At 38.7% G+C, this 27,399-nt stretch overlaps 1 pseudogene across 1 annotated transcript in view; it reads left to right on the top strand.

The window, feature by feature from the left end:
- The window catches only part of LOC143564104 (tRNA (guanine(37)-N(1))-methyltransferase 1-like), a 66,216-nt pseudogene extending 40,404 nt beyond the window's left edge, over positions 1-25,812 (top strand). Inside the window, exon 9 of the transcript XR_013140789.1 lies at positions 25,524-25,812. The product of XR_013140789.1 is annotated as a tRNA (guanine(37)-N(1))-methyltransferase 1-like (transcript). The remainder of the gene's footprint in view (positions 1-25,523) is intronic.
- The last annotated feature ends 1,587 nt before the right edge of the window (positions 25,813-27,399 follow it).

Below are 27,399 nucleotides of genomic sequence, written 5' to 3'. Positions count from 1 at the left end.
AATACATCTTCACTCGAATACATCTTACTTAAACTGTTTTTCAAAGACTACTGGTTCATTCGAATATCTGGTGTTCAGTTGCTTTACATTCAAACTCCTATTCAAATACCCATTCGGATAGTATATTCGAATACAACAGACTTGTGTTATTAAGAAGATTTTGTTCCAAGAGTGTTTAATCTTAAAGTTGGTTGAAGCAATGGCCAATACTAACACTGTAGCTAGTAATGAAGCTGTAATGAACTGTGTGATGTTTGTAAACGAGGCTGGAACAACGACAAAGCCTCCAAAGCTGATGAAGTGGGATTATGACTTTGATGAATTCAAATGGAGATTTAAAAACTATCTAAGAATCATTGACTACAATTTTATTCGACCATTTGAACAAGGCCACATGTTCCTACAACTTGAACTGCTGATGGTGATGTTCCAAAACAAGTGACAGATTATGATGATGCTGACAGAAGAATGCTGGCTGAAGACAACAAAGCCTTTGGTGTTCTAAGTGTGTGTCTCTCGAGGGAAATTGTACTAACCTTAATAGATTACACTACTGCCAAAAAACTTTGGGATGCATTGGTTGCTAAGTTTGAAGGTAATTTGGAAATGAGAAACAGCCGGAAGGGATGTTGAAGAGAGAGTTTAACATGTTTTGAAACACTGATCACTAAAATCAACATTGCTGGCATTGAATATGATCAAATTGAGATCAATGACAAGCAACTCAACTCACTTCCCTATTCATGGAACAGTAGTGTCATTACAATAAAGAGGACCACTAATCTTCAGATTACTAGCCTGGCTAACTTGACTTCCATCATCAAGTCATTTGAAATGGATGAAAAGTTAAGGATGGGTAATCACATTAGTTCTCTTTCCAAAGCTGGTATGACTGATGGATCTGGTATAAGCAAGGCATTCATAAGTCAATCTCACATTGGTGCTCACTGTAGGTTCCTGGACGGATCGTACACGGGATGTCGCTATCTGCGCAGGTGCGGAATCCCTGCATAGGTAGATACGAGCGTAGAATACGTATAAAACAAACACACGAGCAATAACCGAAACACGTTATATTGATAACCCGAACACGTGACACGAGGTCACTATTACAGACTCTGACTTGTAAACACGTAACTCTCGAACTAATCAACTGAAACGAACCCTAACCAACCTCACGAACTCTCCTCAACTGTTACGGTGAACAGTATATATAAACACGACAACTTCGCCTCAGGCGAAGTTGTCCATAACTTCGCTTGTTCAACAAGTTCGCCTGAGCGAACTTGTTGACAACTTCGCTCGTTACATAAACATAAACATAATCAAAAACATAATTACATTACAGACTCGATTACAAACGTTAGACTATGAACTACTGACATACATGTACCAACAGACTCCCCCTTGGCAGTAGCTTCATATCTTGATCTTCAAAGCTTGAGTCTTGTAATCTTGTATCTTTACGCGTGCGCTCCTTCTCTAACACATACCGACACCACCCTTTGATATTTCCTTGCTTGATCCTTCCAAGCAGGAATGTAGAAGATCTTCTTTTCGTTGAGCATCTTTAGATCAGCTTGCGATAGATTAACAAGATGCATCGGGTCGTAAACCCTAAGCACTTCTTGTTCATCCTCATCTTCCATTACCGCCTCCGCTGTTTCACAATCCACGAACCACCATTTTAGGTCTTTGAGCACGTCCTTGGGCATAAGCTTCATCGGTACTTCTTTAAGGCACCGGATCGGTTTATACTTCATAACCATCCAAGGCTTTCCATCAGCTCTCAAACCTCTATCCTTGTCTTCGACAAGTTTCCCCTTTTGTGGTTTCAGCAGCTCAAACTTCTTCTCCTTAATGCTCTCTTTCCATACGATCTTTCCGATGACTCTAGCCATGTTATTGTCACTTCGATTTATCAACCCCAATCTGGCTAAGTCTTTAACCTCACATTCAGGCAGTGTGTTTAATGATCTCAAAGTTCTCCTGAAGTACTGAATCCCGTCATATCTTTTGATCACGAAGAGCCGCAGCTGCTCATCATATATCCAGCAGATAATACCTTTCTTTGCTTCAGCGTATCCCTTAATATTGTAACTCTTTTTGAACATTTTAGGAACCGCCGGTTTCTTCGTCTTTACGAACCATTGAGCACAACCTTCCTTCCAATTCGGCTGCTCTTCCCATTCAGTATCTTCCACAACTGTCTCATCACCCATATCGGGCATCTCAACCTCTGGAATCTCGTGTTCAATATCTTCATCTACTATCTCCCCTTCTTCTATCACATTTTCAACAATAATTTGCTCACCGATCTTATCAATCTCATCACTCGGCAGCACATCTTCTTCAAGCATAAAATCATCATCATCATCTAGCTCTTTCAACGCGTCGATTACATCATCAACATCATCAATATCTACCACATCATCACCAGCTGCGCTTGTAGACTCCCCCTCAGCTGTGGAAGTACCAAGCTCACAATGGAAGTTCAACCTTCAATACTGCTGCTGCACCCCAAGCCTCATCAAGCTCAAACTCCAGTTCCTTTCAGAATGATGTTGACAAGGCTGTTGCACAAGCCTTAAAGGCTCATGGGATCAAAGCTTCAACAAGTACTCTTGCTTACTCTGCACCTCAAACCATCTCTGCTGACAATTCCAATGTGGCACTATTTCATGCCTTTATGGCAAGCCATAAGGAATTATTGCAAGGAAAGTTGCTGCCTCCTTCCTTTGAGCAAGGAGATCTTCCCGATATCAACAAGAAAGATCTTAAGAAAATGGACATCAAGTACCATATGTACATGGCCGTTCATAGAGTTACCAACTTTATGAAGAAGTATGGGAAGAACAACTTCAAGGATGCTGATGGGAAGAACATTGGGTTTGAGAAAGACAAGCTGCGCTGTTACAACTGTGGGGAACCTGGTCACTTTACTAGAGAATGCACCAATCCACCGATGGCCGTGGGTGATATCAAAATCACGGAGATGTCGGACAGTGAAGGTGTGAAGAAACATGATAGGAGACCCATTCCAAACTACTCCTTGAAGCCAAGAGTCCCAAGAATTGGACAAGGAAATGGATCCAAGGGAAATTTTGTGTCGAGCTCAAAAGCGATGATCACAAGAACTGCAGAGTCAACTGCACCCGATTGGGAAGAAGATCAATTTGAGGAGTTAAAGAACCCTCTGACCTTTTCTGGGATGGCCTTCACTAATGAAGCTAGCACCTCTTCAAGCACCAATGATGGAATTCCTGCACCTGCCTCACTCATTCCCGAGGTACACAAACTTTGCACACAAGCTTGTATTGATAAGGTCTTACATTATAGAAATCATAATGCTAAAATATAGATCAAATTCATAGCATTAAATGTCAGAATGAAGAATTTAAAAAGGCTGAACAGATCTATGCCACTAGGATTAAAACTCATAGTAATGACATGGCTAAACTTAGTGAAAAAGTTTTTATAACTCAGAAATTAGCTGAACATCATGAAAGACATGTGATTGAATTAAAAGCTAAGATTTTTGAGTTAGAACTAGAATTTGCCCAAAGAAAGATTACTATTGAAAACTTTGAGTTAGCATCTGAGAAACTGAATAAAATAATTAGGGCACAAATGGGGTTAAGGATAAAGACAGGAATAGACTATGATAGTTCTACAGTTCCACCTCCTATTACTGATAACTATTCTAGCCTTCCTCACTTTAGCTTTAATTCCCCACCTGAGGATGAAATGTTCTATGGCATTGGTCATGTACCAAAACCAAAGACAGTTGTTCCCGCTGAATCCAAGACAGTTGATCCAATTGTTTCTTCAGTAAGTCCTAATGGTAGTTTGTCTTATTCAGCAGGTTGTGTAGAAGAAAGCGGGTGTGTGGAAACAAACAAGGGTTGTGGAGATAAAACTTTACTTTTTTGATTCATCTATTGTCAGCCATGTCTATAATAATAATTCTTCTAAAAATATTTTGAACAATCATGTAACTGATGAGGTGGTCATGTTGGCACTTCTCTAAATGTTGAGAATGTATATGATGTTTCCACTTCTGATAGTGACTATGAAACTATTTTTGATGAGATTGTTTATAATAGAAATTTGCAAGAAAAGGTTTCCGTGAATACAAACCTACCTAGCTGTTCTTCAAGTGATTGTAAAGTTGAAGAAATCAAAGTAAATAAAAATTGTTTTGAAAAGGAAAAGGCAAGTACATCGGGTAAATATGTTCCACCTCATAGAAACAATTTTTACCAATCAAATAATCAACCTTATCAACCTCAACTATACAATCAATTTGATAATAGTTACTATAATTACTATCCACAAGATTATGTCAACTCTTTTTATTAAAATGTTGTTGATGATCGGGGTTATAGATCTGACAACCTGCTTGTTCCACCCCGAGCATCACCTCATTCACCACAACCCATGTATCATAGCTCTGACAATTTCTATAGAGAATATAGAAGAAGACTTTGTTATATGTGTGATAACCCGTCTCACCTTGCAAGACATTGCAAGAACTGGCATAAAATGCAAAAGGAAACGAACAATCAGTTTAATCAATTCCGTTCCAGAGCTACTCCAAGCTTCAGAACAAGAAATGATCAAACGGAAAGTACTGCTAGTGAAATGGATGTGAGATTCAAAAACAAGAAAAATAATAAACCTCCTTTCTAGATAACCAAAAAGGAGAGAGCAAAAGGAATTCGAAGACTGAAAAGACTAAGAATTCATCAAAAAGAAATCAGAAAAGGAATCCAAAGATTGAGAAATCTGAGGATTTTGTTTTAAAACCAAGGAGAAGACAGTCTAGAAAATCTTTGAACAACAAAAGACCTGCACGTGCATGGACTCTTAGAGACTGTTATTCTGACTCGACCTCCCAAAGCAACATAAAAACAAGATGTGAAAGGAAATTTGACAACCTTGTGGTTGACCCTCCTGAGACAACTAAGTCTCGGGAACCCGTATCTAATTGAGCTGTTAATGTGTGTAGGAGCAGCTCAATCATAATCTGCTGAGTGTTTCTCAAATCTGTGACAAACAGTATTCCACCTTGTTCACCGAGAATGAATGCTTGATTCTCAAACCTAGTTTCAAAGTACCAGAATAATGGATATTGATGCATACTCTGAGGCATAATGACGCTTATATAATAGATATGAATATTTCTTATTCACGTAAGATCGCTTCATGCTTATTATCTAAGGTCTCGGAGAACGACTCATCCCTATGGCATAGACATGTCGTCCACGTGAATTTCAAAAACTTGAACAAATTGGTCAAAGGTGAGCATGTGAGGGATTGCCTGTTAAATCTTTCTCTTGCATTGAAAAATGTCTTTCGTGCTCCAAAAGCAAGCAACATAAGCTCCCTCACACACCCAAGACGATCAATTCCATAGATTCCGTTCTTCAGCTGTTACATATGGATTTGTTTGGTCCTACCCATCCTATGGAAATCGGTCGAAAATCCCATTGCCTTGTATTACTGATGACTTTTCCCGTTTCACATGGACATTCCTTTTAGGGCACAAGGATGAAACCGCATAATTTCTCATCAAGTTTATTATCATAGTGGAGAGACAGCCGGATAAGAAGGTCAAGTGTATACGAATCGACAACATAACTGAATTTTTCAACAGAACAGTAGACAACTTCTGCAGTTCAAATGGAATAGAACGTCACTTCAGTGCTCCTTACACTCCGCAACAAAATGTAGTAGTTGAACGTCGAATCCGTACACTGATTGAATCTGTGAGAACAATGTTATCAGACTCCAACCTTCCGGTGTTCTTTTGGGGTGAAGCCATCAACGCGGCCTGCTTCATTCAAAACCGTGTGATCATTAATTAACAAGCGTCTAAAGAAGACTCCTTACGAAGTCTACTACAAGACGAAGCCTCTAGTCAACTACTTCAATAGCTTTTGATGTTCCTGCACCTTACTCCATACCGGTGATGAGTGTTACTTCGTTGGGTACGCATCCAACGAAACCGCTTATCGAGTTTACAACAAGAAGACAAAGCTGATTTTGGAATCCTATAATGTTGACTGGCAAAAGCTGAATGTTACTGATGCCCGCACAGGACCAGATTGGTTGTTTGACTATGATTAGTTGTTCAATCAGTTTCGAGGCATGTCTATTTCATAACCTGCAAGTACTCAAGTTCCATCTTCTTCACAAGAACCTTTGTTGATGCAAACATTGATCAACAGTTTGTCTGAGGTGGATCTCACGGTTATGCCTGCAATACCTGCACCACCTGCAATTCCACCTCCTCCGCCTCAAGTGAATAATCAAGTTGTGAGAAATCCCGCTCCTCAAGTTGCTGATTCAACTGAATTAATTGTTGTGGAAGATGTGTCTGACACTGATTCCGATGACTCAATTCAGTCTGCTGACAATGTGGAACAACATCAGATTGAACCCGTAGCAAATATTCAAGTAGCTCCTAGTGTGGTAGAATATGTTGCCACACCTCCCTCTACCGATGAAACTGTTCAAGTTACTACTACTGCTGAAGAAGCTGTTGCCGGTGATTCTGATCACACTGCTACAACTCCAATAAATACCATTGTTGTTCCATATGGTGAAGATCTCTGGGAAGAACAAATTGCTCAAGAAAATAGAGTTGATCAGCCTGAATCTGTTTTATCAACTGCCAATGTTCTTGAAGGAGCTCCTCGCATCTTCCATCCTATTGAGAATCTCTCTGTAAATCTTCAAGCAGAGCCGGTCACTATTGTCAAAGACATTCCTCAGTTACCCATTCTTCGACGTCATCCAACAGAGAACATCATCGGTTCTCCATCAGTTGGTATCCAAACGAGAAGTAAATTTGGTACCATTAACAAATGTCTTTTTGCTTGTTTCATTCCACATGTTAAGCCGAAGGATCACAGATTGGCCCTGAAAGAAAACTCATGGGTCGAGGCTATCAATTCAAGAAACTTCAAGTTTGGAGATTGGTCAAGATGCCACATAATAAGAAACCAATTGGCTTAAAGTGGGTCTTCATGAACAAGAAAGATGACACGGGGGTTATACAAGGCTTCTCTCAGCGTGAAGGCCTTGATTACGATGAAACTTATGAACCGGTGGCTAGGCTAGAAGCAATTCGTCTTTTTCTGGCCTATGCATCGTACATGAATTTCAAGGTTTATCAAATGGATGTGAAGACTGCCTTCTTTTATGGGAAAGCAAAGGAAGAGATCTACGTGAAGCAACCTCTAGGTTTTGAGGATCCTGATCATCCAAACCATTTTTTCCGTCTTGATAAAGCTCTTATGGCCTACACCAAGCACCTCGTGCGTGGTATGCTACCCTAGCAGAACATTTTCTTAAGAATGGCTATAGAAGATGTGTTATCGATCAAGCACTCTTCATCAAGAAAGTAAAAGGTGATCAGATCCTAGTTCAAGTGTATGTTGACGATATTATTTTTGGATCTACATCTGATAAGCTGTGTAGAGAGGTTTCCGAGGTCATGTAGAATCGATTTGATTGGGTGGGAGTTATGTTGTGTTTAACAAGGAAGAGGAAGTACAACTACTCCAAACTGTTCTTCAAGTATATACAACAGAATGTACTTGCAAAGGAAAGGAGAATGATGTATCCCCGGTTCATCCAACTGGTTTTGGACTATCTGCTTCCCGACATACCAAAGCCCATGCATACTAATGAAGTTGATGAAGAGGGAAAATGCGGTTGAGTTTGTTGAGCCATTTCATCTGAAAGAGATCAAGAAGTCTGCCATGAGTACTATTCTTAAGCCTATTGGTAGAAGTTCTTACAAGTACAAAGGTAAACAGCCTACTGGTGAACGCGCCCAAAGGGTTCGAATTCGGCTATGATTTTACCTCTTAACGAGTCAAACGAGTAAAACGGTAGACTTATTGATACGGGTTTGACCTGTAGCTGTTTTGTCCAAAAATTTTAATTTGTGCTAAAAGAGTAGTGAGTAGTGTGATAAATGTGATACGAGAATTATGTATACTAATCTAATTTTTTCTTTTCTAAAATTTGAACCATGTGATTTTTGACCTTTTTGTTTATTTCTCTTTTAGGTTTTTTTTAATACCCGTTTGACTCGTTAAGAGGTAAAATCATAACCGAATTCAAACCCTTTACAAGTAAGTAATGGTTTTGAAAACTAACAAATGCCTACGCAAATAAAATGTTACCATTCTTGCTAGCACGCTGAGGTCTTGACGATCATAAGCTGCTACTGACTTACCGTGGTCTCTTGACTATTCGCTCTGCATTGATGCACGTCTCAGACTCCTTGCCTTCAGTTTATTTGTTACCTTTTCGTGATTCCTTTTCTTACTTTTTAATTCAATTTTTTTTTTCTTTTTTGTAGAAGCATGTAGATGAATGGTACAATTAAATCTTACATTTAAAGGTAAAATATTCATTACCAACCTTGTATCTATAGAATTATTTATGATAAGGTTTTAGATTTTCCAAATAATTTTTTGTATTCTTATTCGTCCTCAATTTATCTAACTTATGCAGGATGTTCAGAAGGCGTTACCACGTGCAAAGTCGAGGTGAAATTAACTAGTCATTATTTGTGTTTTGGATTTGGTTATTATGATATATGTGGTTCCCTGCATCTCAGGGTTTCCATTGGTTGTGTCCAAGGTAAAAACTCATGTTAGTTTTATGATGAAAAAACTGTAATGTAAGTAGATTCTGTGTGATATACTTGAATGTTTATTAGACAGTGTGTATTGTTGTGTCTTGGTATCTTGTTTACAGTTTAAATTTGGCACGTTGACCTTTGCATAATACTGCATAGTGTCTCCTCCTCGCGCCTCCGTTACTCTCTTTTCTAAAAGGATCACGCCTCATATCGGCATTCTCTTAAATTGGACCATCTGTATAAATTTTACATAATGCTGATTTGGCGGTAATTGCCAGCGCGTGGTAATTGTTAGTGACTTTGGTCGTTGATAGTCTGTTTTCTAGTAGTACTTTCATGAATGTTTGGAGCTACAGTGGATCTCGGAATTTTGATGAGTAAGAACCTATATGGGTTCTATGTTTTCTGGGGCAACCGCAGTTTGTAAATCGCTACTAACCTCTTCAAAACGGTCTGAGAATCATCTAGCCACTTGTCATGACTCATGACACGATGAGTTTGGAGTTTTTGTAAGTTTAACGTCTTGAAGAGAGGCGCAAGTATCTGTGTATTTTGTAAGTTTTTGCCTATATTGTATTAAAAGGGTTAGATGTAATTGACCTATATGTAAAATATACATGCATAACATTCTCAAACACAAAACCTTCCCATGTAGAAAAGGTGCGCCTCACGCATGAGCTTCAAGCTGTTTTTATATGTGCTTTCTGGACACCAATCTCCTCAACCAGCCAGAAGTGCATGGTGTTTGTTAGCCATAATTTGGTTTGGTCCAGTCCATCGAGCCTATGGTGGATCGGTGTCTCGGAGACCAAGTTGAGCACATGATTTGGGCTACAAGTTATTTATTAATTATTATTTAGATTTGTTTTTACCAATTAGTATTTGAATATGTTTTTACCAATTTTTCGTTTTGTGTTTTCGATTCTGGTTACCAAACTTCAATTGGTATCAGAGCTCGGTTTAAAACACGAGTTCGTTTCTTTAAGTTTGTTGTTTGAAGACTCCTTTTATTACAACAACAATTACTTTTTGTTGATGGAGACCTGACAAAAACTTCACCTGCCACGAGGATATTTTTTTTCAACACACCTTAATTGTTTCCTTGGATAAACAATTAAATCATCACCAATTTTGTTTCAACAGGGACTAGTATCGTTGTTCAAAGACATCGATTCAACAATTGTTTCAAGTGGTATTCAATTGTTTTCTTGTTCCTCTCTGATTAAACGAGTTCTGTTTCAACATCGATCCTAGATTTTTGCAAACCTACGGTCGCCAGAGAAGAAGAGGAGTCATGGGTGATTCTTCAAACCGCACGTGAGGTTCTTCAATTCCTTTACTCTATCCGATGCTCACGAAGAACAACTACACCATGTGGGCGCTTCGAATCAAAGCCGTGTTTCGAAGCCATGATTTGTGGGATGTTGTTGAGCCGAGATCAGGACTTGCAGTAGATGAAAAGAAGAACAGTGCTGCGATTGCATATTTGTTTCAATCCATTTCGGAAGAACAAATCCAACAAGTTGGCCAATACGAATTCGCTTGGGAAATTTGGAATGCGATCAAGACCCGTTATGTTGGCGAAGAGAGGGTTAAGGAGGATCGCCTACATACCTTGATTACTGAATTTGAAACCATGAGGATGAAAGACACCGATACTATTGATGACTTTTCCGGGAGACTATTCGGTATAGCCTCAAAGTTCGCCTCGCTCGGTTCTGCACTCGATGAACAAAGACTAGTAAGAAAGTTTTTTACAAGCATGCCTAAGCATTTTATAAGCGTTGTTGCCTCGTTAGAACAAGTTATTGACTTGAAAACCATAAAGTATGAAGAAGCGGTGGGTAGATTAAAAGCCTATGAGGAACGTGTGAAAAGTGTCGATGATATGGATGATAATCATGGTAAGCTCTTATTTAATAAAGCTTCCTCTCCGAGCAACTCCAAAGGTGGGAAAAAAGGGAAAGGAAAACAACATCAAGAGCAATCCCGAGACAAATCGAAAGGCAAATACAACCGGAACAAAAAAGGAGATTCGGGTATGAAAAAAGATTATTCGGGCGTTCAATGTTTCCGGTGTGACGAGATGGGTCACTTCGCTTCGGCATGCCCGGAACGAAGAGGAAAACGAGTTGGAGCAAAACGACCCGAATTAAACCTAACCGAAGCAAACAGACAAGCAACTAAGGAAGTTTTGATGAAGATAAGTATTAATGAAGAAGTTTTCTTGAACGAAGAAAACGTGCATCCGAAGGGGTACAAGTCGGAACCGAAGGAGGATGGCGTTTGGTACCTCGATAATTGGGCGAGCAATCATATGACGGGTACGAAATCTTACTTTTCTGATTTAGATGAAACGGTTGCTGGACAGGTTCGTTTCGGTGATAGTTCATGTGTGGACATAAAGGGAAAAGGGTCGATAACTACTATCTGTGATGATGGTGTTGAGAGGGTAATCACTAACGTTTATTTTATTCCAAGTTTAACGAACAATATTTTAAGCTTGGGACAAGCAACCGAAAACGGGTGCAAGGTGATTATGGAAGATGACCAACTTTTAGTGCTTGATAAATCGAGAAAGGTAATAATGAAGTCAGTTAGATCAAGGAATCGGTTGTATAAGGTGCGGCTTCGGGTTGGAACACCGGTATGTTTATTATTAAACATTGAAGATCCGGGTTGGTTATGGCAGGCGCGTTTAGGCCATTTGAATTTCTAGTCAATGAAACTTCTAACAACCAAGGATATGGTACGTGGTGTTCCTTCGTTTATTGCTTATACTAATCCGTGTGATAGTTGTTTAGTAGGAAAGCAAACCCGGAAACCGTTTCCCGATCAAACACGTTTTCGAGCCAAGAAACCACTTGATGTGATTCATGGCGATTTATGTGGTCCAATTTCACCGAGTACACTGTCGAATAAGAAATTTATTTTTCTTATTGTTTTGATGATCACACGAGGTTCATGTGGGGATTTTTGTTAAAATCAAAAGACGAAGCTTTTGATTATTTCAAAAAATATAAAAGTTTGGTTGAAGGTGAAAGCGGGTACAAAATTGGAATTTTTTGAACCGACAACGGAGGAGAATTCACGTCTTGTGAGTTCTCAAAATTTTGCACAAGTGAAGGAATCACACGACATTATTCCGCCCCATACACACCCCAACAAAATGGTGTGGTGGAGCGGAGAAATCGAACCGTGATTGACACAATTAGAAGCATGCTCCATGTCACAAAAGTTCCAAAACGGTTTTGGGGAGAAGCGGCGAGACATGCTATTTATATCCTAAACCGAGTACCGACGAAATCACTACCGGAGAAGACTCCCTATGAAGCGTATAAAAGTGTAAAACCCAATCTTTATCATTTACGGGTTTTCGGGTGTGTCGGTTATGTGAAAACACCTCCAACTACTTCGGTTAAAAAGCTTGACGACCGAAGTACCCCTATGGTTTATCTCGGTACCTAACCCGAGACAAAGGCATACCGGATGTACGATCCGGTTAGACATCAAATTCATGTTTATCTAGATGTTATTTTTAATGAGAAACAAGGTTGGGATTGGTCTAAAATGGTGAAAACTCGGCTGAAAATTTGGTAGCTAATCTAGAACAAGTTGGTAACGTTATAAACTTGTTTGACGAAAATACCCTTAGCGAAATCAGCCCAAACAGCACCCAAAACAGCCCAAACAGCACTGATTTCAGCCCAAACAACATTGATTTTAGCCCAAACAGCACTGAAATAAGCCCGAACAACAGCGATATCAGTCCAATCAGCCCACCAGGTCAGTTTCAGCAGCCCGGTTCAGCAAACAGCGCGCATCAGCAGCCCGGTTCAGCAAATTGCGCAAATCTGCAGCCCGGTTCGTCTAGTTTACATGCTGTCCCAGGTCCTTCTACCCCAAGACGGTCAAACCGAACCTCAATTTTACCTAAAAAGTTGAATGATTATGTGTTAAATGTTGAGTATCCACATGGGGAAGAAAGGGATGAAGAGTTTGAAGATGAATAATTATTTTTGACTCAAGATGGTGAACCGACGAGTTATGCCGAGGCATCCGGAGTAAAAGAATGGGATAATGCAATGAACGAGGAGATTGCATCTATTGAACGAAACAAGACGTGGGTACTTGTTGACAAGCCAAACGGGTTTAAAGCGATCGGGTTGAAGTGGGTTTATAAAATTAAAAAGGATGCTATGGGCAGAATAGTAAAATACAAAGCACGGCTTGTGGCGAAGGGTTATGTTTAGAAATTCGGTGTGGATTTCAATGAAGTTTTTGCCCCCGTTGCTCGAATTGAAACGGTTATATTATTACTCGCCTTAACCGCCCGAGAGGGGTGCGAAGTACATCACTTGGATGTGAAGTCGGCGTTTTCACATGGTGAGCTTGACGAGACCGTGTATGTTAGTCAACCGGAAGGTTTCGGGAAGAAAGGAAGTGAAAATAAAGTTTATTTATTAAAGAAGGCCCTTTACGAGTTAAAGCAAGCACCGCGAGCTTGGAATGTGAAACTCGACAAAGTGTAGCAATCACTTGGTTTTTACCAATGTCAACGAGAAACAGCGGTGTATCAAAATATATAGAGAATGACATATTAATAATATGTGTGTATGTTGACGATTTACTTGTCACAGGTTCAAGTAAGGATGAAATTCTTAAGTTCAAGAACCAAATGGAGGAACAATTCGAGATGAGCAATTTGGGTTTATTGTCATTCTATCTCGGAATAGAAGTCTCACAATCCGAAACCGGGATTGAGATCAAGCAAGAAGCCTATGCCAAGAAGATCTTGAAAGAAACAAATATGGAGACTTGTAATCCTACCAAGTGTCCACTTGAACCGAGCACAAGGCTTTCAAAAGACGAGAAGAGGAAACCCATTGATGCTACCGTCTACCGAAGAATAATCGGGTGTTTGAGGTATTTGTTACATACGAGACCGGATTTGAGATTTTTTGTTGGAATAACGAGTCGGTATATGCAAGAGCCAAAGGAATCTCATATGTATGTGATTAAGCATATTCTTCGGTATGTTAAAAGAACCTTGTCTTACGGTTTAAAGTATTCGAGGGGTGGAAGTCGTCACCTTTATGGGTATTCCGATAGTAGCCACGGAGTTGATGACGATGATGGCAAAAGTACTACCGGGTATGTTTTTACTTTGATGATGCCCTGGTTACTTGGTGTACTCAAAAACAGCCAAAGGTAGCTTTATCTTCGTGCGAGGCGGAGTGTATGGCAGCAACCGCGGCTGCGGGTCAAGCCGTTTGGCTCCAAGAATTACTTAGTGAAGTAACGGGATGGTCGATGGAAACCTTAGTATTATACGTTGATAATACATCTTCCATTGCACTTATGAAGAACCCGGTGTGGCATGGTCGAAGTAAACATATAAAAACAAAGTATCACTTCATACGAGATTGTATCAAGAACGGGGATGTTAGAGTGGAACATATTCCCGGAAGTGAACAACGAGCTGACACGTTGACGAAGGCTCTAGCTCGTATAAAGTTTGCGGAGATGCAAAAGCTACTTGGAGTGGATGATCTCTCGAAGGCCAAACCGAAATTAGAGGGGTGATTGTTAGCCATAATTTGGTTTGGTCCGGTCCATCGAGCCTATGGTGGATCGGTATCTTGGAGACCAAGTTGAGCACATGATTTGGGCTACAAGTTATTTATTAATTATTATTTAGATTTGTTTTTACCAGTTAGTATTTGAATATGATTATGGTATATGTATTCTAGTCTAGTTGGGTTTTGAAATCTAAATTAGTATATATACCCGAGCTTGTGGGTTATATCATTATGCATTGTAATTTTTCGAGCTAATGAAAGTTACAAGGATCGAGCTTATGATCTAAATTCATTTTGTGTTTTCGATTCTGGTTACCAAACTTCAGTGTTGCACCTAGATACGCTCGCGCGTAAGAGTGATGACATGATGTACATCTAGTTGAGATGATTTGGTTGTCTTGGAGGGTTTTGGATGGTAAAAACTCAAGGATTTGGTGATTCATTTGATCGGAGACGATGTTGTGGGGAAAATTGGTAGTTTTGTTTAAAAGGGACTATAGACGTGATTGGTTAACACAGTACCATGGAGGAGGTGTTCATCAGCTCGGCTATCGATTTATTCGGTTTGATCTATTAGGCTATGAGATTTTTTTACCGTTAATAGAAAATCTAATCTAATCAAATTCAGAAAGTGGATAATTGAACCGTAATCGATCCAAATTAAATTCGGTTATGTTTTGATTAAAATCGAACAAATCGATTCAAACCAAATTAATCGAATTCATCCAAAACAACAATTAAATCTGTTTGTGTTCTGAATTAGAACAATTGTTGTGTTCCGTACTACGTCAAAGTATTCAAACAAACACACCATATACATCCTAAAACCAAAAGTTAAGGACCATAATAAAATATCCAAACCGTTAAATAGTCTTAAGCATACAACCCGTCAAACCTAAAATAACCATCCTAAAACATCCAAAATGAAAATTCATAATATGGATATAGGTATCGACTACATATTAGGCTTAAAAAATATTCAACCATATACAAAATAATTAATGTAGTCTACATTTTAATTGATTAACTTGGTTAAACCGAAGAACCTAAACAAATCGCATTCATATTAATTAATAAAAAAGAACCGTAAATCGATCCGCAAATTGAAATCGAAATTCGGTTATAACCATATCGAAAATCAAATTCTGAATTTGGATTCGTTTTTTAGTTATGTATACGATTCAGTTTATATATAGTTTTTTCAGTTTTCGGATTTTTTGAACATCCCCACATGGAATGATATTGTTGGTCCGTTTTATTTTTAATTAGTATTAAGCCCCCTGCGTTGCAGTAGGGAGCGTAAACCATGAAAAAGTAACGTTGGACATGTGCTTTGCGACGAGACTGTTAAAATTAGTGAAAAGTAGATGTAGAAATATTCAATCACGCACGAAGTTGGTGAATCACTTTCGGTTGATCTCCATATAACACAAAGCAAGTATTTCACTTTATCATCTTCAACCAAAGCTTAAACCCATTCCACATTTTAGTTTGAATTGCCTCTTTGGTAGATTTGGTAGTCCAATGCATGAAGGAGATGAAAAACTTACCAAGAGTGAAATAAGTTTATTTTAAATATTTTAAATTCTAATGTTTTACATATTCAAACAATTGTGCTTAAATATATAATTTATTTATAATTTAACAATTTCAACTAACATTGTGCATCGTCAGTTGTACAATGTGAAAGTAAACTTGTACCAACTTCCCCGACATCTACAATTTGTAATGCCTTGCTTGCAAGTTCTAGAAGCAGCATTTTGTCACACTGATTGTCGGTTTCTTCCTTTACACGCGGTGTTGCCTCTTTACGTTGCGTGTCCTCTTCTTCTTTACACCTCATTTGGCTATGGATTCGATCGTCTTCAAACATGGTCCGGAAGTTTATTCAGAGTCGCTGGAAAACAAATCTTTGCCGATTAAATTAAACGATTATCACTAATTCAAAATGGAAGAACCCTGGCCCATGTTCTTAATATCGTAATGCAAAACTATAATTAAATGATTGATGCCAAAAATGTAAATAAAAAAACATGAACCAATTGTTCAGACGATGCGCTTAATGGGACGTCGGAGGCCGTTAGAAGAGGGTAAGAGGAAGAAGCGCGAATTTGGGGAAATGAAGAGATAAAAAGAAAAGGAGAAAGTAACCGCTACGGTCAATAACTTGCAAATTGGTGACGTGGACCAATCATAATCCATCATTGTTTGCACCAATTCTAAATGTAATAATTAGAATGTATATGACGTTTCCACTTCTGATAGTGACTGTGAAACTATTTTTGATGAGATTGTTTATAATAGAAATGTACAAGAAAAGGTTTCCGTGAATACAAACCTACCTAGCTGTTCTTCAAGTGATTGTAAAGTTGAGGAAATCAAAGTAAATAAAAATTGTTTTGAAAAGGAAAAGGCAAGTACATCGGGTAAATATGTTCCACCTCATAGAAACAATTTTACCAATCAACTAATCAACCTTATCAACCTCAACTGTACAATCAATTTGATAATAGTTACTATGGTTACTATCTACAAGATTATGTCAACTCTTTTTATTCAAATGTTGTTGATGATCGGGGTTATAGATCTGACAACTTGTTTGTTCCACCACAAACTTCACCTGATTCACCACAACCCACGTATCATAGTTCTGACAATTTCTATAAAGAAGATAGAAGAAGACTTTGTTATGTGTGTGGTAACCCGTCTCACCTTGCAAGACATTGCAAGAAATGGCATAAAATGCAAAAGTAAACGAATAATCGTTTTAATCAATTCCGTTCCAGAGCTACTCCAGAACAAGAAATGATCAAATGGAAAGTTCTGCCAGTGAAATGGATGTGATATCCAAAAACAAGAAAAATAATAAACCTCTTTCTGTATAACCAAAAAGGAGAGAGCAAAAAGGAATTCGAAGACTGAAAAGACTAAGAATTCATCAAAAAGAAATCAGAAAAGGAATCCAAAGATCGAGAAATCTGAGGATTTTGTTTTAAAACCAAGGAGAAGAGAGTCTAGAAAATCATTGAACAACAAGAGACCTGCACGTGCATGGACTCTTAGAGACTGTTCTTCTAACTCTAACACCTCCCAAAGCAACATAAAAACAAGATGTGAAAGGAAATTTTACAACCTTGTGGTTGACCCTCCCGAGACAACTAAGTCTCGGGAACCCGTATCTAATTGAGCTGTTAATGTGTGTAGGAGCAGCTCAATCATAATCTGCTGAGTGTTTCTCAAATCTGTGACAAACAGTATTCCACCTTGTTCACCGAGAATGAATGCTTGATTCTCAAACCAGGTTTCAAAGTCCCTGAATAATGGATATTGATGCGTACTCTGAGGCATAATGACGCTTATATAACAGATATGAATATTTCTTATTCATGTAAGATCGCTTCATGCTTATTATCTAAGGCCTCGGAGAACGACTCATCCCTATGGAATAGACATGTCAGCCACGTGAATTTCAAAAACTTGAACAAATTGGTCAAAGGTGAGCATGTGAGGGGATTACCTGTTAAATCTTTCTCTTGCATTGAAAAATGTCTTTCGTGCTCTAAATGCAAGCAACATAATCTCCCTCACACACCCAATTAATTCCATAGATTCCATTCTTCAGCTGTTACATATGGATTTGTTTGGTCCTACCCATCCTATGGAAATCGGCCGAAAATCCCATTGCATTGTATTACTGTTGACTTTTTCCGTTTCACTTGGACATTCCTTTTAGGGCACAAGGATGAAACCGCCTAATTTCTCATCAAGTTTGTTATCATAGTGGAGAGACAGCCGGATAAGAAGGTCAAGTGTATACGAAGCGACAACATAACTGAATTTTGCAACAGAACAATAGACAACTTCTGCAGTTCAAATGGAATAGAACATCACTTTAGTGCTCCTTATACTCCGAAACAAATTGTAGTAGTTGAACGTCGAAACCGTACACTGATTGAAGCTGCGAGAACAATGTTATCAGACTCCAACCTTCCAGTGTTCTTTTGTGATGAAGCCATCAACGCGGCCTTCTTCATTCAAAACTGTGTGATCATTAATTAACAAGCGTCTAAAGAAGACTCCTTACGAAGTCTACTACAAGACGAAGCCTCTAGTCAACTACTTCAAGACCTTTGGATGTTCCTGCACCTTACTCCATACCGGTACTTAGCATGATCCCAAGTTTACAGAAAAGGCTGAGGAGTGTTACTTCGTTTGGTACGCATCCAACAAAACCGCTAATCGAGTTTACAACAAGAAGACAAAGCTGATTTTGGAATCCTATAATGTTGTCTGGCAAGAGTTGAATGTTACCGATGCCCGCACGGGACCAGCTTGGTTGTTTGACTATGATTAGTTGTTCAATAAGTTTCGAGGAATGTCTATTCCACAACCTGCAAGTACTCAAGTTCCATCTTCTTCACAGGAACCTTTGTTGATGCAAATAATGATCAACAGTTTGTCTGAGGTGGATCTCACGGTTATTCCTGCAATACTTGCACCACCTGCATTTCCACCTCCTTTGCCTCAACTGAATAATCAAGTTGTGAGCAATCCCGCTCTTCAAGCTGCTAATTCAACTGAATTAATTGTTGTTGAAGATGTGTCTAACACTGATTCCGATGACTCATTTCAGTTCGCTGACAATGTGGAACAACATCAAATTGAACCCGTAGCAAATATTCAAGTAGCTCCTAGTGTGGTAGAATCTGTTACCATACCTCCCTCTACCTATGAAACTGTTCAAGTTACTACTACCGCTGAATAAGCTGCTGCCGGTGATCTGATCACACTACTATAACTCCAATAAATACCATTGTTGTTCCATATGGTGAAGATCTCTGGGAAGAACAAATTTCTCAAGAAAATAGAGTTGATCAACCTGAATCTATTTTATCAACTGCCAATGTTCTTGAAGGCGCTCCTCACATCTTCCATATCATTGAGAATCTCTCTGTAAATCTTCAATCAGAGCCGGTCACCATTGTTGAAGACATTCCTCAGTTACCCATTCATCGACGTCATCCAACAGAGAACGTCATAGGTTCTCCATCTGCTGGTATCCAAACGAGAAGTAAATCTGGTACCATTAACAAATGTATTTTTGCTTATTTCATTTCAGATGTTGAGCCAAAGATTCACAGATTGGCCCTGAAAGAAAACTCATGGGTCGAGGCTATGTACGAAGAACTGTTACAATTTAAGAAACTTCAAGTTTGGAGATTGGTCAAGATGCCGCAGAATAAGAAACCAATTGGGATAATGTGGGTCTTCAGGAACAAGAAAGATGACAAGGGGGTTATACAAGGCTTCTCTCAGCGTGAAGGCCTTGATTACGATGAAACTTATGCACCGGTGGCTAGGCTGGAAGCAATTCGTCTTTTTCTGGCCTAGGCCTCGTATATGAATTTCAAGGTTTATCAAATGGATGTGAAGACTGCCTTCTTTTATGGGAAAGTAAAGGAAAACATCTACGTGAAGCAACCTCCAGGTTTTGAGGGTCCTGATCGTCCAAACCATTTTTGCCTCTTGATAAAGCTCTTTATGGCCTGCACAAAGCACCTCGTCCATGGTATGCTACCCTAGCAGAACATTTTCTTAAGAATGGCTATAGAAGATGTGTTATCGATCAAGCACTCTTCATCAAGAAAGTAAAAGGTGATCAGATCCTAGTCCAAGTGTATGTTGACAATATTATCTTTGGATCTACATCTGATAAGCTGTGTAAAGAGTTTGCCGAGGTCATGCAGAATTGATTTGATTGGGTGGGAGTTATGTTGTGTTTAACAAGGAAGAGGAAGTACAACTACTCCAAACTGTTTTTCAAGTATATTCAACAGAATGTACTTGCAAAGGAAAGGAGAATGATGTATCCCCGGTTCATCCAATTGATTTTGGACTATCTGCTTCCCAACACACCAAAGCCCATGCATACTGATGAAGTTGATGAAGAGGGAAATGCGGTTGAGTTTGTTGAGCCATTTCATGTGAAAGAGATCAAGCAGTCTGCCATGAGTACTATACTTAAGCCTACTGGTAGAAGTTCTTACAAGTACAAAGGTAAACAGCTGGTGAAAAGTTTGGTCAGTTTGAGGAGACGGAGACCGATAGTGAGGAAGCTGAGGTTGAAGAGGAGGAAGGTGAGGATGATGATGCTCCTAATGATGATGAATATCAGGATGGGGGTGATGATGAAGAGGAAGGACAAGTTGATGAGCCTGTTGATGAGTCGGAGACTGAGACTGAGCCTGAAGTTGATATAGAGGCTGAGAGTAGATCGAAAAAGAAACATGATAAGACAAAGAGGAAAGCTGGTGAGTCCTTCAAAAGATCTGCTGCTGCTGAGGAGGAATAAGAGGAGGAAGAGCCAAGGCGTCCTCTCAAACGGTTGAAGAAGGTCAAAGACTCCAAGAAGTCTTCTCCTTCAAAGGTGTCTAAATCTAAGGTATCTTTTCCTTCGATTTCTGAAATGATGAGAGACCAAGCAGCACAAACCACCACCATTCCCGACCCACACATAGGATCATCAACCACCCTAGCCAAGACCATAGAAGCCCTTAAAGCCAAAAAAATCAAATTCACCAAAGCCCAAACCCCAAACCCCAATCTCACGTAAAACCAAACCCAAAACCAAACGCACCTCACCCAAAGCCCCAACCAAAACCAAACCTAGGATCGTCCTTAAAATCAAACTCAAAACCAAGAAACCATCACTCTTTGATGAACCCATCACATCACCCGAAACCTCCCCAACTCGCCTAGATGAACCTATACCTTCCATGTTTGAAAACATTCCCACAACCACCCAAGCCGAAACCATCATATCCCCTAGGACCACCACTCCTGTCACCTCAATCACATACAGATTTGCCTCACCAATTAGAGGCACTGGACCTCTACTTTTACCCAAAACACCTCATCCACCATTGAAACCACAACCACATCAACCATCATACCCTTAACTGTAACCGCAACTTTTCCAACCTTAACCCTAACCCTACCCATTCGAACTACCCCACACTCAACCTTTTCAACCACACCTCCCTCAACCCATAGGAGCCCAGTCATTGCTGCCACTCCCATTTCAAGTGGGAAATCGAAGAAGTCCCCAGTGTTCAATGATCATGTCCTTGATAGGATTAAGGTACTGGAGGAGGCAAATGAGAACCGTGCAAAGCGGGAGCTCATGTTGAACAAATTTCTCAAGGATCAACAAGCCATCAACCAAGAAGTTACCAGACAGCATGACGCTTAGGCTGACAAGTTGGCTATCTTGCAAGAACAACGTGACTTGGATCAACCTCAAATTGCAAGTCAAAGGGACTGGAAAAAACACATTGCAACAAAGAATCAACAACCAGCAGGAGTTGGTGAACAGAAATACTTTCCAGAATGCTGAACAACATGTTGAGATGGAAACACTGGCATCTAGAGTCATAAAGCTGGAAACTGATCTTCCTTTCTCTTCTAAATTTGCAAGTGATTTTAGGAAGGAACTTGATTCCACTCTTACAGTGTGTGGACAGATTTTGAGCGTCTTGAAGCACGAGTCAGAGGGTTGGAAGGTCTTGAGAATCAGGAAGTAAGCAGGTTGATGGGTGAAGTTGTGAAGCTAGGGGATTTGGTTGAGCAGCTAGAATAATAGATTGAGGAGGAACGCGCCCAACAGGGGCGTGTGAATGAGTCTTTGGTCAATCGATACCTCACTGTAATGGAGGTTATGTGATTGACGGACGAGGATGTTGAGAACCTGATGGTTCATCTGATGGAAACTTTTAGGGGTTGCTACGTGTAGCAGAGCCTAGGGCCGAGCAAGTCAACCGACGACAAACCATTCTTGCTCGTTTGGCCACTGACGCCGAGAGGGTCAGAGCTCAAGGAAACATTCACGGTTTCCTCTACACGGGAGAGCCAAGAAGGGATGGAGGAGAAGAAGGTTCTGGTTCCAAGGCTGCTGATGATGAGCCTGAAGTTGTTGTTGGAACAGTTGCTGCTACTGAGCCTGTAGCTACTACTGTCATTGCGTCAAGGCAGGTCAGTTCTACAAGCTCACCACTTGTTGCACCATCACTAGTGTGCAAGTAAGTGTTATGTACACCACTGCATTGATTATTCATCCCAATCCACAACTAGTAGCACAAGGTGGTGGTGATGATGGTGATGATGGCGATGATGAGTCAGATGATGAGTCTGATGATGATGGTGACGATAGTGATGAAAAGAAGGACGGCGAGGACGATGATGACGAGTATGATAGTTTCGATGAACCTCGTGGTGGAAACGACGATGACGGTGATGATGGTAGTGGTAGTGGTAATGGAAATGGTAGTGGTGATGCTACCGGAAATAAGGCGGTTGATGATGAACCGCCAAAGGAGGCTAAGAATACGAGGGAAACGGATGCTGCGGTGGAGGCTGAAATCGCCTCTTTATTTAACGTGTGTTCTTTTTCCGGTATTGATCCTTCAGTTCAGAAAGCTGTGGAAGACAATAAAGAAGACAGTGATGATGGCATCAACAACTCTCTTGACCCTGACACTCCGATCAGAGAAAACGTTGAGCCAGCCGTTGATGAGCAAGTTAAGACTCCTGCTTAAACACCTTCTCCAAGAAAGTCAAGAAAAGTGTTAAATTCTATAGTGTGAGCAGGATGGAAAGCTTGCAATGGAGGTCAAAGCTTACCATGATTCAGATCCCATACTTTATGCAAAATGATACAAAGATAGCCAAGGTTGGGCTGTTCGACGTGCCAATGGGGATCTGGCATACCTCACCTACGGGGACATGCATACTCGACATGAACTACTTCAGAAAAACCATTGCTCAAGACGACAGCAAGGACTCCGTGGAATCATGGTTCAAGAACAGGTTCTTGAAGAGAGAGTGGAGGGCTGACTACCCGACTTTTGCAGTCAATCCGGGTAGGTCATACAAGACGAAGAAGATCAACCCCTTCACCAACAAGCCGTCCAAGGGAAGAAGATACAAGATGCCACATGATCTTGGCAGACCAATTTTCCATGGGATGCCTTTTGAGGATGACTTTCTCTTCGACTTCCGACAATGTTCACGGCGAGGTCATCATTCACTGCACCCGCATTCACGACCTGCGTTTCTTTGACGAGCATGAGCTTGCAGGTTTTGGACTCCACGACTTGAGAAAGCTTGTGAAGTCGCCCCTCTATACTGTTGAAGACGTCCATCGTGACAACACGGACGCTATCATCGGAAAGTTCAACAAGTTTGTCAATCTACTTGTTGAAAAGCAACCCTTTGAAGATCCAGACGATGTCTTCGAGTACGAGTCCGAGTGCGAGTGGTGATGGAAGTAAATAAAGCAAATACTAAAGACTAGAGGGAGATTTTAAAGCCCATTCCATGTATTAATCTTTTGTATTTGTAGCTCGTTTAGTTTATGTTTGTTGTCTTGTTTTTTGAACATGTATTTTGTAATGTTGGGCCTTTAAGCCCTTGTACTTTAAACCCAATGGTCCGAAATAATAAAATGAGTGTATGAGAACTCACACTATATAATGTGTGAGTCTCTCATACAACTACAACCTTTTTGCAAATACTATTCTCTAAACCTACAAACTCTCTCTTCTCTTCCTTACCTTCGGCCGAAATAAACATACACACAAGATCCGAGATCTCGGTCCTAGCTAGTTGTTTCCGCCAACTAGTTAAGAGGTTGATCCAAGATAACTAGAAATAGTTAGAGTGTTGTTAGATCCGGCCACGGGACCTACAAGTGTTATTTGGTGGAGGTGGTTGATGATGGGGAAGAGGAGGAGGATTTGAGGGTGTCCACGAGGTTGTTGTTATTGGATGAACGGTATACTTTTAAGGTGTTTGATGAAATGCCTGGGTCGATTAAGGTATTTGTTCTGGCTTAGTACTATGCCTGTAAACGAACCGAATGTTGAAGTTTTCAGTGGAAAGTTCGTTTATTTAATTAACGAATGAACATGAACACATTTTTAAACGAATGAACATGAACAATCGTTCGCTCATTTATATTCATTTATTTACGTTCGCTTATGTTTTAATAAGTTCATAAGTAGTTAGACTATATAAATATAAACATAAAAGGAGCGGGGTCTTATATATATATATATTTACACATTTAATGGGTTATTTATTTTTGAAAAAAAAATCATCGTGATCATCCACTAGAGTTTATACTCATGAAGGAATATGGTCCATTATATTAAAAGAAAATTTCTAATCCTAATGCTAACTTGTGTTCGTTTATGTTTGATCAATTGTGTTTGTTTGATTATGTCTATTTAAGTTCGTTCATTTGTATTTGCTTACATTTGTAACTGTTCATTTAGGTTTCAAATGAAAGAACATGATTGAACACGAATATGATTCTTAATGAACGAATATGAACAAAAAAATGAGTTCGATTATTTGTTCGTGTTAGTGTTCATGTTCGGTTAAAGTTAAATGAAAGAGCATGAACAATCCCCCGTTCGTGTTCGTTTACAGGGATACAACTTTCTTTACCTGATTCATATATCTGTATTTGAACATACTTTTTGTTGGATTATTGTGTTTCATGTATTTCTAAGCTTTATGTTTATTTTTCAGGCATGCTTAAAGGGATCAGAATTTGACCTTGTGTGATGCAAGCTAACTTTGTTTTACAGTTACTGGCAGATGAATGAGGTATCTAATATCTATAGCATCCAGTGAAACACTTAAATTTTTAAATAACCATTTTGATACATGGGTTATGTTTTTGTGAATTTTGCAGGTTTTAGAGGCTTTGCTTCCGGAGCATATGATCGTTCCTTCTTCCTTTGAGACTGCTGGGCATATCATTCACCTTAACTTGAGGGATGAACATCTTTCATTTAAGCATCTTATAGCCAAGGCATATTATTTAAGCCATCAAGATTTAAGAAAACATGTTTTTTGAGGTCATATTTACTGAGTATTATCATTGCTTTATCATTTTGTCGGGTTGTTTTGGACAAAAACATTATACATGTAGAGGTGGCATAATGTACGGGTTGGATTAATTGGGTAACGGGTCAACACGTGTTTGGGTCAAAATTGGTAACCTGAAACATTTTTTTGTCCAATTTTATTTTTTTAATTACTTTATAGATAATTTTTGTGCTAAATAGGACTACACAAACTATATTGTTGCAATGCCAAAAGTACACTTTGGGAGATTTTTTCGGGTGCTGACTATTTGACCTGTTTCCTTTCTAGCAACGTGTTATTTTATCGGTTCTTTGATGAAATAATAAATCTTGTTTAATGAGCGGATAAGAATAGCATTATCGAAGGTGGCGTTTGAAGTAAAAAAACATAAAGTACGTCTTGTGGCCCCCGGAAAACGGATGTGTGCATCATTTATTCTCCCTGAAAAAGTCACGCTTGCTAATCCAGTTTCAGAATTGTAAAGTTAATTCATTCCGTAACTTAAAACAGTTGAGGTATGTTGTAGATTGTAAATTGATGCTCTTATTTATTGGTCACAATGTATTTGGTATAGCAAATATAGCTAAAAATGTATATTTTTTTTATTTTTTGAATTGTAAGGGTAGTTAATGTATTAGTTACATATCGACTATGATTTTAAAAAATGTTTATTGGGTCTTCTAATGTTACTGGACCTGCACAATGCTTAGTATGTTTGGGCTTGTTCACAGTGGGATTTAGCTGGGCACATTGGTTCTGATTTTATTCTTCTACATTTACTCATTATTTTATCATAAAGAAACATTAAATAAATAGTAAGTTACAACTTTTAGCATATCATGTTGGTTTTTCTCTCTTTTCTACAATAAGTTAAGTCTTTAAGCATGACATGTGTTGGGTTTCTCTCCTTTCTATCTAACTATACTATTAAATCAACAGATTTTAAGTCAACTTGGCATATTCCTATTGATTGTTTCCTAAACTTTTCATCTATATCTACAACTTCTCTAATTTTCATTTAAATAAAATAAATCAAAATTAAATTAAAATAATCTACCATCAATTCTCTTTAATGATTAATAGTTATAATTATTAATTATGAATTTCTATTATTATGTATTCATTTTTCACTATAATATAATGTAACCTAAAAACCCTAATCAGTTATCTCCTATTTCACGCCTCCATCCTCTTCCGCGATCTCAACCTTCAATTCATTTATCCGGCAAATTCACTGTCCTCCATCGATGAAGCTTTTCACCAGCCGAACGTTTAATCTACACCATATCGGCGACTGTGTTCACAATCCATCAACTTTACCACCAGTCACTTAAATCATCAGGTTTTATCTTTTGTATTTTGATTCAATTGAAACTATATTAAGTTATTTTTCTACATTAATAATTTAATGTTGTAGGTTGAATTATGGTGTAGATTTAGAGATATCAATTTTAATTATTTTGTATTTATTATATAATTTAAAAACATTACATTCAAGTATTTCAAATTTTGAAAATCCCCTAATTAAGATCTCCAAATTTTCGTCCATAATTTATGCTAATTCAAATCCCTAATTTTATGTTTTTAATTAATTACATTTATACCTTTCATCTTTATTTGGCTCTCCAAAAATTCAATCATTTACTACTTATGTATAAATACTATGACTTTGACACAAGAATTCTTACACTATCCCACCATATTTAGAAAAAAACGAATTTGTTAGTTTGTAAGGTTTATATTTTTTGTCGTGGTTATATAATTCATTTTGTTTTTTAGTTTTTTGGTTAAAAGTGTTATTGTTCCGAATAGGTCGTTGATTGTTATATTGATGTTGCATTTACGCACACGAATATAAGTTTGGCTAGACGGGAACTTGGGTATAAGCCGACAACGGATTTGGCGACAAGGTTGAAGAAGTTTGTTAAGTGGTATCTTTGGTATTATCGTCATGATCAAGGGAAAACAAATTCTATACATTCTTAGATTTTGATTTATGTTTTAGTTTTAGGATATTTTTTTAATTTTATGAAAGAAGTAAAAGATCTCATGAGCATGATTCTTTGCTTAAAATGAGGATGACTCAAAACGATATTCTCATTTTGTTTTTCTAATTTACATTTGTAAGTTGTGAACACAAGTTCCCCTTGATTAATATTATACATTTAATTTTATTACGTTTTTATATGTTTTTTATACGGTTGATCAACATGATTT

The sequence above is a fragment of the Bidens hawaiensis genome, unplaced genomic scaffold (genome assembly GCF_021521415.1).
Source record: "Bidens hawaiensis isolate Kalapana, Puna unplaced genomic scaffold, B.hawaiensis_p1.1 tig00021722_1, whole genome shotgun sequence".
NCBI lineage: Eukaryota > Viridiplantae > Streptophyta > Magnoliopsida > Asterales > Asteraceae > Bidens > Bidens hawaiensis.
This window is presented reverse-complemented; position numbering and strand designations above follow the sequence as displayed.